The sequence below is a fragment of the Molothrus ater genome, chromosome 6, assembly GCF_012460135.2.
Source record: "Molothrus ater isolate BHLD 08-10-18 breed brown headed cowbird chromosome 6, BPBGC_Mater_1.1, whole genome shotgun sequence".
In the NCBI taxonomy this organism is placed as follows: Eukaryota; Metazoa; Chordata; class Aves; order Passeriformes; family Icteridae; genus Molothrus; species Molothrus ater.
In genome coordinates, this window is record NC_050483.2 from 28,916,236 (window position 1) to 28,932,344 (window position 16,109).

Here is a 16,109-nt window from a genome sequence, read left to right on the forward strand (position 1 = left end):
CCATATTTGCTGGTTCTTCATTCTTCCCAAGCCTGAATCCACACTTGCTCCCTGGAATTCAAGTATTCAGTCTGTCAATTGAGTTTCTGTTGCCAAAGACAGATAGCAAAAAGGATTAGAAGGACTTCGTTGCAGTGCTGAACAGTCTAAGCCACAAAGAGAAGACAGTATAAAAGCCTAGTCTGACAATCAAGTGCCAGGAGTAAATAAAATGAAAAATGACAGGCCAGATTAACTAGTGCCAGCATTACTTCCCAGATCCATTCACATCACATGTCCCAGCCTCCCCTCACCACCTCTTTAAAACACTCAGGTGTGAATCCAAGTATATTATTGCCCTGACCCATACATCTCACCTTGTATTTGCTCTCTGCCTACAAAAGGGAATTCCGGGAGGAAGCCAGAGATGAACATTCTTATATGCAGAGTAATCCATAAGTGTCTCCAGCAGAGCCAGCATTTGTTTACAGGAAGACACAAAGGCAGTGTCCCAGATACCTGGTGTACAGCTCTTGTGTGGGGCTCAAGTCCACTGCTGACACAGCAAAGGCTTCTTCAGCCTCCTCCCAAGCAGTAGGTGGAAAAAGCAATGCAGCACAGAAGAGACCCAGACAGCAAGTATCTCGCTTTACAGCCCCACAGCCAGAAAGTGCCAGAGGCAAAAGGAGATGACATATCAGAATTTTACCTACTGCTAAGCTGAGTACTTCCTGAGAGAGTTATCTAGAAGTCTCATCTTAGGACGAGGAGTTTTATCTTTTAAGCTTATGGAAGCCAGCTTTTGATGATGAATTTGTAGAACAAAGTGTTGTTTTCTTACATGTTTTGCCTTCATCATTTACTGATGATCCTACGATAAAAGGATACATTTCACACCAAAGTGCAGCAGAAACGGTGCACTCGCGTGGTGTAGAAACCTAGGGAAGCTGAAAGGTGAATGCAGGCTTCTGAACCTAAAGCCTTTTGCAACTCAGGCTTCTGCGCACAGTTTATCTTATTGTTATGTAAGTTTTTCTCTGTCACCAGAAGTAACTCACAACCAATTTGTCCCGAGATGTCTAGTCTCCATTTATTCCATGTGAGAAGGAAGACTACTGCCTATAAAAGCATCTCATAATTAAATGCATTTTCAGACACAGGGCAATCAATCAGAAAGGTTGTCCCACAGTTTTAGCAAATCAGAAAGGCTGTAGCAAGTCAAAGGCTACAGGGAGAGATCTAAAATGGACTTCCATAACAAGTACTCCTAGGCTTTTTTTTGTCTAGTATCATTCAATCTGCTTGTGGCTAACAGCAGTCAAACCATAACAGACTTGCTACAGTTTCCAGAAAAGGCGGATTTTGCGGTGACAACTACAATCCATTGTTTTCCTCTGTGAAACCTGGGATAGTTTGTCTATTTAGGATCACCTGAAACCAGAGCTGGAGAGTGATCCCTTTGCATGTGGAAGCATAAGAAGAAAAGGTCAGAGCAGACCAGCAGTTGTGTGTGTCACCTCAGCAGAAGCACACAGGACTGCAGAAAATGACAGTGGCTGAAGTTATTCTGCATGTGGCACCTGCCCTCTGCCAAGGATAAGGAGGTCAAGGGGACAAGGCCAATACACCACAGGACAGACAAAAGACTTCTACATTGTCTTTTCCCAAGTTTGTCCTCAGCTCTGTAGTGCCAACATTAAACTTCATTACAAGAGCCATGATTACTTCTACCTTATAAGCCAAGCTTTGCCTCAAAACTTTCACTTTGATCTGTGTATTTGTCACCTACCCAATAATTAAAGGATTTTTTCCCCTGCAAATTAAAAGAAGCTTCAGGTATAAGCAATGCCACCCAGCTGCTCTGCCAAGGTCTGAACTTTAGATACAGGACAGCTAGGTTGCTCATCACCTCATGTAGCACAGAGAAGAAAAGTAGCAGCATAGCCAAGCCTTCAAATTTGGAAGGACCAGATGTTTTCTGTGGGATACCAAAATAACCACACCTTTGTCAATGAGCACACTATGATCTGAAAAGTAAAGTAACATTTCACCCTCCAAACTTTTTCATAATCTTAAACAAATATAGAGAAACTTCTGCAAAGATAGCAATTTCCAGTTGACCAAGTCCCTTTACATAGTCTGCTCATGAGGCATTAAGAAACCCCAGAACAACGGGATTTTTGGTTTTGGAACACCAAGTATTTCAGCTTTCCTGCCCAGTGAAGTCTGGTGAGGAGACACTCCTGTTTGATGCAAAAGGAGGTAAGGTCTAGCTCAGAGCTACTGCTCTGAGCAGAAGGAAATCAGCAGCAGCACCTAAATGCTTTTCCTCCCTGCAGCTGCTCGTGCCCTGCACACCTACAAGGTCACCTCCTCCCCGTGTGCCTGATGTGGCTGGCACAACCCTACACCAGCTTGGCAACCTTACAGCCTTACACACTGGGAAAACCACAACATAATGAAGTCACACACAGGCATGCAGCAGCCACATGGTACACCCTACTGCACTGGAAAGAGCCATTAATTGTGGAAGCATATAATTTTTACTCAATGAGCTTTTGCTTATGTACTTCAGCTATTTTAGCTCTTCTTCCAGAAGATATCAAATAAGACCATCCTTTGCTACAGAGTTACCTACAGAACACAGACAAGTTACTCAAGTGCAAGGCTCACTCCAGCAATCTTCATCATAGAAAGGCGAAGGAGAGGAAGGGGACTTAAGTTTTAGTACCAATAAAAAGCAAACTGGATTAAATTAACCTAAAACTTATTTTGCCAAACATAGCCTAAAGGCAAAAACCTACAGCCAAATGATAATTCTTCCTCACAGGAAGCTAATGAACATCACTGCATTCCAAGAACTAGCTCAAGAGACTGGTGGATTGCTGCAAGGTTTGTCTTCCCAAATGTAGTCATATCACCAACATCTTAAGAGCAAGGTCACATAAAAGAAACAGACTGTTTCAGTTTCAGTTAGTTACATTTTTATGTGCCTTTTTTTCTCCCTTACCTTCCTCCATCGCACGTCACTGGCCTTTGACTGGGATTTGTGGTCTCACTTGGAAGCACTGCCTAGCACACTGTAGATTACCCCTTGATTACAGACAGATATATACTGAGGAAACTGATCTACCCTCAAAAATTGCACATAGAGGTGTGCAAAAATTCACAAGTGATCAAAACAAGCTCATCTAATTTACTGTGCCATTTCCTGCAGGTGCTTTGAAAGGCAGGAAGCTTGCAGAGAAGCCAGGCAGCAGCTATACAACAGTCATGGTACTATACAAAACTTGCATTAATACTGTATACACTAATCAACTTCGCTAACCTCACAGGTGTTTTTCTTTACACACCAATAGGGTCTCACCTCCTGAGCTATCAGTCTCTGTTCTCATAGGCAGTGCAAGTCAAATAGCTTTTTCAGTATCCAATTCCTGGCTAGCAGGCACAGTCTCACTCCCCAAGGCATTCCACACACTCTGGGTGCAACATTCTTGTTGTACTTCCCTTGGCCAAAAGGGGAGAGGATCTCTGCAATAGTGTTTCCAACATCAGGTGAGGAGGGTACAACAGCAATCACCTTTCATGGTGCTACTCTGAAGTAACTCTCCTGAACTCATGGGATAATCTCAGTATACTAAAGTATTAAGCCAGCTTCAAAAAGCTTCCTTCAAATATCTCACTGTCCTCCTGAACCTCACCTACATTCAAAATATTTTTTTTTTAAATTTAAAAAACAGGCTGCCTTCTATACTTAGACGGAATTCTACCATCATCACATATGACATTTTTGGCTCCATAGCCAAGAAGAAGTCAACAACAAAAAAGACTAAAGTAATTGTGAGTCCTAGAGGAAAAAAATTTGTAGAAAAAACTTACTGATTTTACATTTAATATTGATCTTTGTGGCATGGAAGACAAAAAAAACCCTCTGTTAGTGCATCCATCCTATAAAATTCAACACTTATGGGGATTAAACAAATTGAAGAGTCTGTGTGTGCTGCTGAAAGGGAAGAAAGTGTTGCCTTTAACTTCTCTGAGCACCCTGACAGTGCCTGGCTGTATCCTCAGAGTTTAGGATACACACAAGCCCTTGTTAAGACACAGCACTGTGTTTTCTAAGCTGAATATCTCTCAACAGCTCCAAGTACTACTTTAAGTAGATAGAGGGTGCAAAATTTCCCTATGTACTGCGAGACTGTTAAACAAATGGTATAAAAACCCCCAAAATCAATGTTGGCATAAAAACCACAAAATCAATGTATGCTTGACACAGAAGGAGTCAGTTATGCAGTAATTAAATGCACAATGCAAGAGGACTACAAAATACCAGCTTGCTTTAGCAAGTACAGTTGCTTGACACCAAGTACATCAGACAATAAAAATAAATCTTATCACATATCTCAAATTCAGCAAGGCTTGTCTGGAACAATGCCTGGAAAGCCTGCAGCAAGCACATCACTCTGTAAGATGCCCAGCTGGAGAGGGTGGAAAACACTGGGCACAGGTAGCTATGTCTACCAAGCTAACAGATCAACTTACTTTGTTTCAAATCACAAAAGATGAGCAGGATGTTGAAAAGTGATAGAATATGAAAAACTAAGTCCAGGGCACTCATTTGCAGGAAATCCCTGAAAATGCGAATCAAGGGCAAAGAAAAGGTAAAATCAACACCACATACATCTCTCCAGGTTTTATTTTCAGGTTGTAAAAACAATCACTCTGAAAATGAGCATTTCCTGGGATTTAACAGTTGTTGGGTTAATAGCACTAGCAAAGGCAGTTACATCCAGCCCATAATTTTACCCACATAAAATCTACCATATCTGGTCATGATGTCTCTTCTGGATATTGTCAGCAGAATCAACCTTAAAAAACAACATTGTTTAGAAGTGCTGATAAACCCCTTCCCACAGCTAATGTTTCCATGCAGGTTAGCATCAAGGAGCCAGGCTGGATTACTTTGAAATGCACACCCTGCATCTGTGTGCATAGTCACTGGCAGAAAGCACTCCAAGTCAGTCACCTCAGTTGAGCATCTTCTGAGGGAGCCTTTCTCCCTCTGCCCCACTACCTTTTCACACATGTTTTTTAGCTCAACTTACCTAATATTCTATGTCTACATAGGCAAAAACTGGGCAGTTTGCAAAGAAATCAGATTTTTACATCATCGCTGCAGGACTTCTCCAATTCTGCATTAAGGAAAAACACTCCACCAAAATGAAACATGAGAGCATTGCACCAATATGCTCACACTAGCTGTGCACACATAGGCAATCTCTGTCTTCTAGGGAAGATCTTTAACTTGTCAAAATCCTTCCATCCCTCTTCTATCCTGTACTGATACCAAAAAGGGTCTCAAACCACCCTGTGGAGGAAACAGCCCCTAGTGAAAGATGGCAAACTCCCTCACGAATTCACCAGAAGGCCAGCCCAGCCAGAGCCAGTACAGATTATCCATGGAGGATTGCCACCATTGATCCTCAGAGAGCCCACTATCACTAACAGCACTGCTATATTAGCAGACCTGCTTTTAGCAGCACAAGGATGAGCTTCTCATCAGCTTCTTACTGCCAAGGAAAAGCTAAAGAGGCTAACTCCAAACACTTCTTCCTCCTTCTTGATCTGCATGACATTTTTAACAGCTCTGTCTGATGCAAGCATTTCACATGAGACATAACCATATTTTCACCACTGTCCCCTCCCCATTGTCACAAATAAGATGTGGTGAACAGGCACTATATTCTGTGTTACATCAGAGGCAGAGTCATATTGCACTATATACTTAGGTTTCAAGCTTCTCTCTGATGCTGTGCAGATTATGTTTAGGCTGAAAGCAGATTACTGGCACAAACCAAAACATTACCTAGGCTGCACACACATTCACTCTAGAAAACTTACAGAGCTCTTTGGACGAGGGATCAGAAGTTAGTCTCTTAAGGAATCCTTAAAAGCATCTGAGAAACAACACTTGTTTGCTTTGGCCAAGAAGAGACAGAAGGAAAAATACCTTCTAAATTTGAGTTACATGTCCCCAACATGTAGCAAAAGATGCCGCTGCATTCAATTCAATGTGTCTTGCATCAACAAAGACTTGGGATTTTTTACTTAATGAGTAAAAAAATAAACACACACACATAGCCATCAAGAAAGATATTAAAATGAAGTGTACAAGTACCACCCAAGAGCATCCAAAAAAATCTCCTAATATTTAAGTAAACATTCCTAATGAGGCCTTCTTAAAACTTGAAACTTTACACTCAAGGTAGCAGTTACAGAAAACAAGGACATCAGAAAAAAGAGAGGTAGCAAAGGAGCTTAATACCTTATCAGTGCTAGAGGGTTCTGAGGGGAAGAGGGCGTAGTCAGAAGAATTATCCCTATCTTGATTAGCATCAGAACAAAGGCCCACATTAGTTTGTCTGCACTAGGACTCCCTTAGAGTGCTGGATAATAACCTGCTTGAAAGCATTAAAGGGATTTCCTCCCCACTTCACCCCCCTGAAATCTACACCCCTTCTCTAAAGGGGGATAAAAGGATGAGGCCCAAATAACAGCTTTATAATTTAATTCTCTGAAAGACATATCTGGGTAGCTTTTTACAACTAAAACATCAAATATACAATACACAAGTATGATCCTTCTATGATAAGTTTTCAAAGGTAACATTTGGGAGCAGGTAGGGGGAAAAAAATCAAATCAAAACAAAACCTATTTTTTGTTCAAGAGAAAAGGTCATATAGCACAGGTGACTTATCATGCATGCTTAACTCTGGAAGGCAGGAAGGACTTCAGTAGTTTCTTCAGCAAAACCAGGGAGTGGTACCAGAGTGGAGAATACAAGGAAAAAACAACCACAGCTTGTGGTATCTAAACTACACAAAAACCAGGTTAACAGTGGAGTAAAGAAAAATGCTAAGGCATGACTACAAAGGAGTCAGAACCTACGAACATTTTAGAATACTTCCTGTTTCAAAAGCTAGAGATGCTAACACAAGTGGCCGTCTCACTGCAGGATGAGAACATGGAAGGCAACACATTCTGCCTTCAATTTACAGAAGAGTCACGGCATTTGTACAAAATGCAGGTTTTAAAAGCAAAAACTCAGGAAAAACAAAGTAACAGCATCAGCTTTCATCTTACCTGGTATTGACACAGGCTGGCATACAATGGTTGTCAAATTAGCCAGATTAAACTGATGATTCAGCGACAATAGGTTGATTCACACACCTAGAACTGCACAAAAAAAGCAGGTATTAGCCCTGTAAGTACTAAGAATGGCACTCTGTCACACAAAAGAGCAGGAGGCTTGAGGGGTAGAAGTAGTTCTATTATGTTTTTAGGACACGGGCACACAGCTATGCTTCTGTTACAGACATTACTCAAAAAATTCAGATCTGAGTCTGAGATGTACTGCACAAGTTACTCAAAACTAAAGAATATGCAAACTATCCTCACACATTGCATTTAAAAATCTCAAGGTAAGAAGAGAACAGTTTCAAGTGTAACAGAACATTACCAAAAACATTTTTCAGCAGCACTCAAGTTTGCTTGATGGGATTTTTTTCAGCAGGACAGAAACTTCCCAAAAGATACCCAAAATACACGTACTAAAACTACATCAAGTCGAGCCATCAGATACACACATGCACTTTCAGTGATTGCAAATACTGCATACTTCCCAGATAAGCATAACAGAAATTTATTTCTGTAGTGCCAAAATTCACAAGTACATTTCGCTGTCTCATCACTGTATACACTCTTCTTATTCAGCACTACTACTAAAAATTCCAATACTTAAAAATATGGCTATTAATAAGGCAAACCTTCTCCACTTTGGGAAGCACAACGACAAACTGAGAACTGGGAAAACTGGTCATCCAAGTGAGAGCAAAAGCTATGCAGCTGAAAGGAATTTTTGTCTAGCCTGCTTAAAGATCTCCTTTTTTGCTAAACATTTCATTGTCACATTTAAATGTCAGCTTTTTAAGCCACAGAACTGTGCAAGGCCTGCAAGACAGGAAACCACAAAGAGACCTGAGATGAAAGTTCTCACAGCTAATGAAATGAAAAGTAAACCTAGCAAACTGCTCTTCACATCTCTGATATGCTTAGGAAAAGACACAAACCCTGATCTTACAACCTTGCTCCCCGTACCCATGAAATTCTTTTTAATTAATCTCTGTTAGCAAGTTTGTATGGTTTTGTAGTCTACTCATATACCAGGGCAAAGCTTGCAATGAGTCTCCAGCACGCTTTTGTTGCACATCACAGAATGAGTCTGCAGCATTTCAGGATCACGCAGCTCTTTGCAATAGTGCTTTAGCTTATAAAGACATACTACTCGATTTTCCTTAGGGAAAATAGGACCCTCCCTTTCCTGAAGCAAGCAGCATGCCCTTTTTGGACTTTGAAAAGGAGTGAGGGGCCCTCCGAGAGAAGCTGGCTTTAAAGCTTTCAGGATGATCGCACATATGGCCACTGGCTGGCCTGTGGCATATGCGGCGGCAGATGGAGAAGTGAAGCTTTCATACCCTCTGAGCAATGCTCTGCAATTTTGACACTTCTCTTGAAAAGCAGATATGTCAATCACCCTCCCAGGCTGGTGTTTTGGCACAGAAGAGATTCTCCTCAGTCTGCATATCAGCACCAAAGGATAACCTATACAGGGTATTTTAGAGGCAGTTTCTGTCTTAGCTTTCAAATATAATGAATCCATACACAGCAGAGAATGATAACTTATTGTTGTCTTCACTGAACATCAGCTGGCTTTTGGCTCATTAGAGAGCCACACATACCCAGTACGCACTTTCCTTTAAAGGAGGGGTGGGGGGAGGTGTTTTGATTAACATTAGAGCACCTTACTGGGTCTCACAAATAAAATGCCTTTTGAGAGTGGTCAGCACAAATGGGCTCTAATACCCAAAGGGGATTCTAACACATCCTCTCATAAAACTGTATTAGTGGGGGCTGCTCTAGTATATTAAAAGTCCTTGAAGACTTTTAAGAAGTTATTTACAGAGAAAACCCAAAGAGCATAAATATGTTGAAGATACTCAAGCATTTCACTAACCTATAGGTTTAACACTACACATACAGCTCCTTTCAAAGCAAGCAGCCTTTAACATCATTCTCAAGCTCACTCACAGCAAGTGGGGGGTTGGGAAGGGTGTTGTTTGGTTTTGGTTTGCTTGCTAATTTTTTTAAGACCAATTAATCAGCAGGGTTTCCCTCTTAAAACTTACGTACCCCTAAAGGTCCTGCAGAAAGAGATCTAATATACCAACATAACTTCTTTTCTATCTTCATTCCCTAACAGGCTGCAAATTTGGTTTTGATCAGAAATTCTTGCAATTCCCACTCGTTTTATTACAAAATCCCATTAAATCAATGCAAGGAAAAAACAGGAACTGCAGTGAAGCACAGCAATATTATAAACTGTGAGGAAAATTAGTTGGGGAAAAATGTAAATGGCTTTGAAGCTTTCTAAATGGTCCTGGCACTTTTGAAGTGTAAGCTAAGGGAGCCATGAATGGAGACACGGTATTGAAGCTGGTTCATTTCTGAGCATGAGGTTAAAATGGTGCACATTTCAGCCCTGCAAAGTTCAACTGCCTACCAGGAAGTTACTCCTATGGCAAGTGAGAATTAAACACTGTAAGAATTAAAGCCATTCTATTCTGTAGCACAAATATGACGTGGTGTTTTATTTACCACATGAAAGTGATTCCAGTGGCCAATTTCCCTTGACTCTGCTCAACCAGCTCCAAAAGCTGTACTTTGCCTTGTTACAAGGTTACCACAGCAGTGATGACCAACCCATTCCACTCAACACTCACTTATACCAGGAAGCCAATTTACAGCTGATGGGCTGGTTGCCACGCTAGCAGCTCCCCTCAGGGAATCACCAGAGTGACATGAGACACAGAGATCCCTTGTGCTGCAGACAAAGCTCCACTTTTGGAGCCTGCCCACTGTTCAACACACACGGAAACAGAAACTGGGGGGACAACTGAGACAGTGGGAAAGCAGTAGGGGTTTTACACCTCTAACTCCTGGTCCTGCAACTCTTCAATGTGAGCTTCCTTAAAAAACTGCCTTGAATTACTACACACAAATATTTAAAATAAATAAATAAGCAAGCAAACAACAGGCCAGGCTTTCACTGGTCTCTTATTAGCATCACTATGCTTGGTCTGAAAACACACTGTGCAGACTACATCATGTAGTAAGCCATGTGAGAGCATTAAGCTTCTGTGAGAGAGCAGTAGCTGCCACTGCTCAATAACAAAACAGCCAACATATGAATGGCAGATGAAAACTTTTCTCGTACATCCAAAAGCTCACTTCCTGACATTTATAGGAAGTATTTCTACTGATTAAAGTTAAAATCAATTTTTGCAGCTGCATAAACAAGACTTCTAGCAGAGTCAGGGAAAATACCGTCTACATCAACTACAGACTAGCAAAACCAGATGAATTACACAGATGGGCTTAAAAAGACAGAGAGTGCTTCACTGAAGTAATCTACCTGCTCCCAACTACAACTACTCTGTGCTGTAGGTTAAATTGTTACATCTGAAATAATTCTGCTTGTACCCAGAGTAACTTAATGACAAGAGATTAAACATGTATGATGGCATTTCTAGGACATGACACCTGTCATGACAACTAGACATAATTACAGACTAGTGTATTTTGGCAAAAGAAATCTACTCTAAGTAATACCACAATACCTTTGCTATATATGGGTTAATTTTTCCCTTTCCCTGTTCTAGGAAATGTCTTCGTGTTTATATTTACATATTCCTAAAGCAGAATTCAATCCCTGTTGCCCCTCCTCCCTCCTTCCCAGTCTTTCAGGCAAACAGGCTGTGGGACCAACCCTGCCAGTGAAAGATGCCTCTCCCAGCTAAGCCTGATCAGCTGGGATCAGCTGGTTACAGCAGCCAACAAGTGGCTCAGAGGGCAGAGGAGCTGCAAGGAGTCCTTGTGCCAAGCAGAGTGCACAAAAGGACATAGTTCAGGAAACTTTGGAGCAAGGCTTCCAAGCTACTGTCCTTTCATGCAGTTATTCACAGATAATAGGTTTCTCTGGAAGTAGCTCAGGCAAGCAAAAAGAAATGCAACTTTCAAAAAGGAAAAAAAATACAGCAACAGTGGCCTGACACAGACCCTGAGTGCAGCATCCAGCCTTCCTGGACTGACAGAGGCCAGCAACTTTCATCTGTTTGCTCACAAAAGCAGAACAAGCGAGAGCCATATTTGGGCAGTACAGCAGTAGGCGGCTGTGGTGTGAGCAACTACACCGATAAAAAGCAGAAGTGACGCAACAGGAACAGTCACAGAAACCCAAATCTATGGTTAGGATGTTGCACAGCTAAGGTTAAGACCATGGCAGGCTGCTCTCACTGAGAGTTGAAACAATTCTCGAGGCAGGAGCAAAGCAGCAGAAAACAACCCTGACCCCAAACAGAATAAATTCCACCAAAACTACTACACTGCAGGCAGGACGCACACTTAGTGACTCCAGTTACCATTACTTGCTGACTGCCCAGGCAGCTCTGCTCAAGCAGCCATTTCAATCCACCTTCACACACTGCACTAAATATAAACTGCTGATAACTGTGTGGAAACTGTTTCAGCAGAGACACAGAGCGCTGCACGACTCAAGGGCATTGGGTCCTCCTCAAAATCTGCAGGTGGTCAATTTGCATGACAAGCAGAGAGAGAAGGGGACAGAGCCAAAGCCTCTGCTACATTTGTGGTTGGGAAATTTCTGTCTTGAGACTAGTACTTTCCCAGACCCATACTTTAGAGAGTAATCTGCCTTTAAATAGGATATGGGGGGCACCTGGGTTTTGACAGTAACTTGTCTAAGAGGAGGTTATGGCTCCCTTATCATGTGCTACTCTGCTCTACAGTGACCTTCAATTTTAAAATCTAGTTAGATTAAGTTGCAGATCTTTCAAGCACATCCTTCACCCAGTGGCTCTTAAAGAAACATACTTTCCTACTTTCAGATGGTACTGTCTTTTCTAGTGATCCATAAAACACTCATTTAAATAACAGGACAAGCCAATGTAAGAGGGAAGATGAAACTGCAAACAAGAAAAAGAAAACTAGTTCTTTCTCAAAGTTTTGCTTAGAGAATTACTACCAGAAACAACATGAAAGTTACAAAGACAAAATTATGATCTGTAAAGCTGCCAGTGCCACAATCGGCCACCAGATTACACTACTAGAAAGAATTATTCTCTCTTCATGAAAATATACCCCCCAAAAAAGCATGTCATGAAAAGAAGAAAAAGAGGGAGACTTACAGAGATTTATGGCAGACACCTGAAGAGGTGAATGAAATCAACGATAAACTGCAGACACCACAGAGAGCACCAATCCTTAGAGTACTGGCATTTAATATGCAAATTCCTTTTCTGCTTAGGCATTTTGCCTCCCTTTGATGTATACAGACAAGTTCAAACTAGAGATGAGAACTAGGAGAGTTCCCTTTCTCCATTATCTCAAGATTTTTTCTTGTCTAAGCAACAGTTAAGTGCTTTAACTATATCACTTTTGCATCTGTTCAGAGGGGAAAAGAAAAAAAAATCACTAGAAAGAGAAGTATAACAAATATTATTAAAGGAGAGAGTCAATGTTTTCCTGGCTCTGATGCAGATGTAAGCAGCTAGCTGGTGCCCAACAGCTATAGCGCAGCCTAGGAGAAGAGAAAGACAAGCTGAATAACAGAGGACAGCAAAGATACTCTGGAAAAGATCCAGATGTCTTGAGCCTAGTCCTACTGCATGAAAAATTAAAGAGGTTAAACACCCCCTCTTAAGAACTTTTCTTGTATTGTGCTGGCCACGACTCTTCTGAACAGGCTGCATTGCTCCAGAAACCTCAGGAATTACGGTGACAGTAGATTCCTGCCAAGAGAAGCACCATTACATAATAGCTTTTATGGGAACACGCACAAAAAGCCACTAGGAAACACAGACAAGTGCAAGATACTCTCTGCCCATCGGCTCAGTTTAGCTCTTAACTACTTCAGAATATTTTTAATTTATATATTTACTTCCTCTCATTCCCTTTCACTCAACAAAATCTGTGTTACTGTAACTACACTGAGATCACGTCTATTCCCCACAATAACGTAACCCCTTTGAGAATACGCCCACTTGAAACTACTGTATTTGCATTAATCTGTTTAAAAGAACACTACAAAGCTGAGAAACTGTATTACTATTTCCGTCAGTATATTAAAAATAAGAACAATTTATTATGGTATTTTTTCATCCTTTACCCAATTTTCGGGATACTTAGAACAATTATTGCTTGTCCGTTCTGAGAAGCCTAGCACGGCTAGTTTTGAGTTCCAGGTCTTCCATGGGGGATTTACCATAGATTTGTTACACGCACAAGTAGAAGCTCAGCCTAAGCACTGCACACGTGTAAAGGCAGCTGCTACGGAAGCTCTGACCTCTGGCCAGTGTTAAAGCACCACAAAGAAGAAAGCAAAGATGAAAACCTAACAAACACAAAGTTTCTCACGTTGAATTGTCCGCAGGAGTGCCTCCACTACCACCTTCATCTCAGACACCACTTTCCCTGTGTTTCCCTACGCACCCAAAAGCTCTGCGAAAGGAAAACGCGAAGACCGCGGCGAACGCTTATCCGCTGTTACTTAGGGGTTTTAAACCCTAGAGGTTCATCCCGCACCAAGCGAATCCTCACGCCCGAAGACACACACACTTTAAGAGCGCTGACCTCAGAGAAAGCCCAGCTCTGCCGCCACCACCGACCACCCGCCGCTGTGACACGAGGGAGCCGCAGGTACCGCAGGTGACATTATGTAAGGGAGGCGGCCGGGCAGCCGGGCGGGGAAGGGCTCCCGCCGCAGCCCCGAGCACCGCCAGCTCCGTGCGGGGCCGCACCCGGGCAGGGCTCCCCTCGCGGGCCACCGGGGGAGCGCCGCCGACACCTTCCGGCTCCCGGCCCCCGCCCGGCACACGCTCCCCGCTCCCCGGCGGCGGGCCCGGCTCGGCGCCCCGCCGCAACCGGCCCGCTGCCGCCCCGCCCCGCGCCCCGGCGGCCCCTCGGCTGCGCGCCCTCCCCCCGCGGCAGCGGCGGGTGCTCACCGGGCGGGCGCTCACCCGGCGGGCGGGCTCGGCGGGTGGGCTGGGGCGCCGGTGCCGCTGGCGCTGCAGGTCGGCGGCCGCGCGCCCCGGCCGCCCCGGCGTCTCGCCCGCCCAACGCCCCGGCCGCCGCCGCGCGCCAGGCCCCGCCCCGCCCCGCGAGCTGGGCCCGGCGGCGCGCGGGGCGGCGCGGGGCGGGGCGGGGCAGCCGTTAAAGGAGCCGCGCGAGGAGACGCGGCCGGAGGGGGGCGCTGCGGCGCGGCCCGCGGGGGGCGGAGCGCGGCCCGGGGAGCGGGACGGGGCAGAGTGGGGCGGAGCGCCGCCCCGCCCCGCCGCATCCAGCGACGGCCGCTGTTGGGAGCCGGCGGGCTTGATGTGAGCTCTTCGTCGCTCCGCGGGGCGGCGTGCGGCTGCACGGACACGTGGCGCTCGCTGTCGGCACGGCACCGGGGAACAACGGCTGTGAGCAGAGCTGGAGCCCTCTCCGGCCTTCTGCCGCTCCGTGCCGGAGCAGACGCGGCTCCGCAGCAGCAGCAGGGAAGAGCGGTGTTGCACAGCCCCGGCCGTCTCCTTGCGCTGCCAGCCCCTGCTCGCCGGGCCGCGAGGGCAGCGCGCTGTGAGCGTGTCCCTTGTCGCGGCTGCGGAGCCACCCCAGAGCTCGGGCCCTGCGGAGACTCAGCCGTGGGCACGCTCCTGCCAAGTCGCCAGAGCGGCACAGAAGCCATGGCAATGCTCCTGCGGCAGGCTCAGTGCCACCAGGTCCCCTGCTGGCACACCCTTCGCCGCTGCGTGGGGACAGCCCGAGGGAGCACAGGGCCCGGCTGGGCCCGTCCTGCTGTGCGGCACCAGCACAGCCACGCTGCTGGCTGCAAGGCCCAAGGCTGGGCTGGTGCAGGAGGTCACACTCGTGCTCGCAGGAGTTTTGTGCATACAGGCGAAGGAGATGCTTACACCTGGCCACCTCCTCTCTCTTCATCTGCTTTTTACGGCTGCTCCCAAGACAGCACTCCAAAAGTGCCTTCAGGGAATCAAGGAAGGATTTCTTGCTTTGCTTTCCTTTCTATTGCTTGAACTAACACCTACTTTCTATGGATCTGCTACATTATTCATATTTTGCTGTGGAGAGTGAGCTGTTCTCCCTCTTATATGGGAAAGGAACCACGTGTAGTTTTACTGGAAAGGTGAAGGGAAGTTTACCTATTTTTCTGCAATAGTACGGTGATCATTCATAGTAAAAGCCCATAACAGGTTATAGCTCACCAATCATTTACCATTATTTCATCAGATGTAGGAAATAAATATGATACATCACAAAATATTCCTTATAAATACTCCCCTTGTAATCACTTCAACACCAAAAAGCAGGAAAAAACGACATCATCATCTGGAAAACATGCCTAAAGGCAAGAAGGAAGAGTGGGAGCTAGAGCTGCACGCAAACCTGCTGATTCACACAGCTGTTCTTTTTGTCACATCTCAGATGCAAAGGTGGAAGGCACGGAGTGAAAATATTGGCCTGTGTTTTGCTGTGCTTTGATCAATTAGTGCAGCTGTCCTGAGCCTGAAGGAAAAGTTCAGAAACCTTTGTACCTCTGAAATAAAAGAGCTGTGAGGAGGCTGCCACAGTACTCCCTCTGCTCATGGCATTAGTGCACAGAGAAAGGTGCAATTCCTGGCAGATTCTCACTAAAATGACTTCTCACTAGGGGATGATTCATCACATTTTTGGCTTCAACCAGTTCAACTTTTTTAACGTTTAGAGATCCTTTTATTTCTATGCTATACTTTGTTTCTGCAATTTTCATTCATACATATATCTCTTCATAACTGTATCAAGCCATAATAAAACCACTAAATTCTTCCTTTGAGGCCTCAGATACACTAATTTGGCTGTGCTTATTTTTTTGCTTATCATAGAATCACAGAAATCAGCATTCACAGACCATCTTAAATGTCCAAAGTATCACACAGACATTAACTAATGCCTTTTACATT

General features: G+C 44.4%; 1 protein-coding gene across 5 annotated transcripts in view; it reads right to left on the reverse strand.

The window, feature by feature from the left end:
- SUSD6 (sushi domain containing 6) overlaps positions 1 to 16,109 on the reverse strand; it is a 93,222-nt gene that overhangs the window by 65,261 nt on the left and 11,852 nt on the right. For 2 of the 5 annotated variants that reach the window (XM_054515116.1, XM_036384762.2), the window contains exons 1-2: positions 14,118 to 14,203; positions 7,123 to 7,215 (exon numbers count right to left, since the gene is read on the reverse strand). The gene's annotated coding sequence lies outside the window, so the exon portion shown is untranslated. Of the gene's footprint in view, positions 1 to 7,122; positions 7,216 to 13,746; positions 13,888 to 14,117; positions 14,204 to 16,109 lie in introns of those variants that run through there. The other 3 variants (XM_036384764.2, XM_036384763.2, XM_036384761.2) reach the window with 3 other exon arrangements.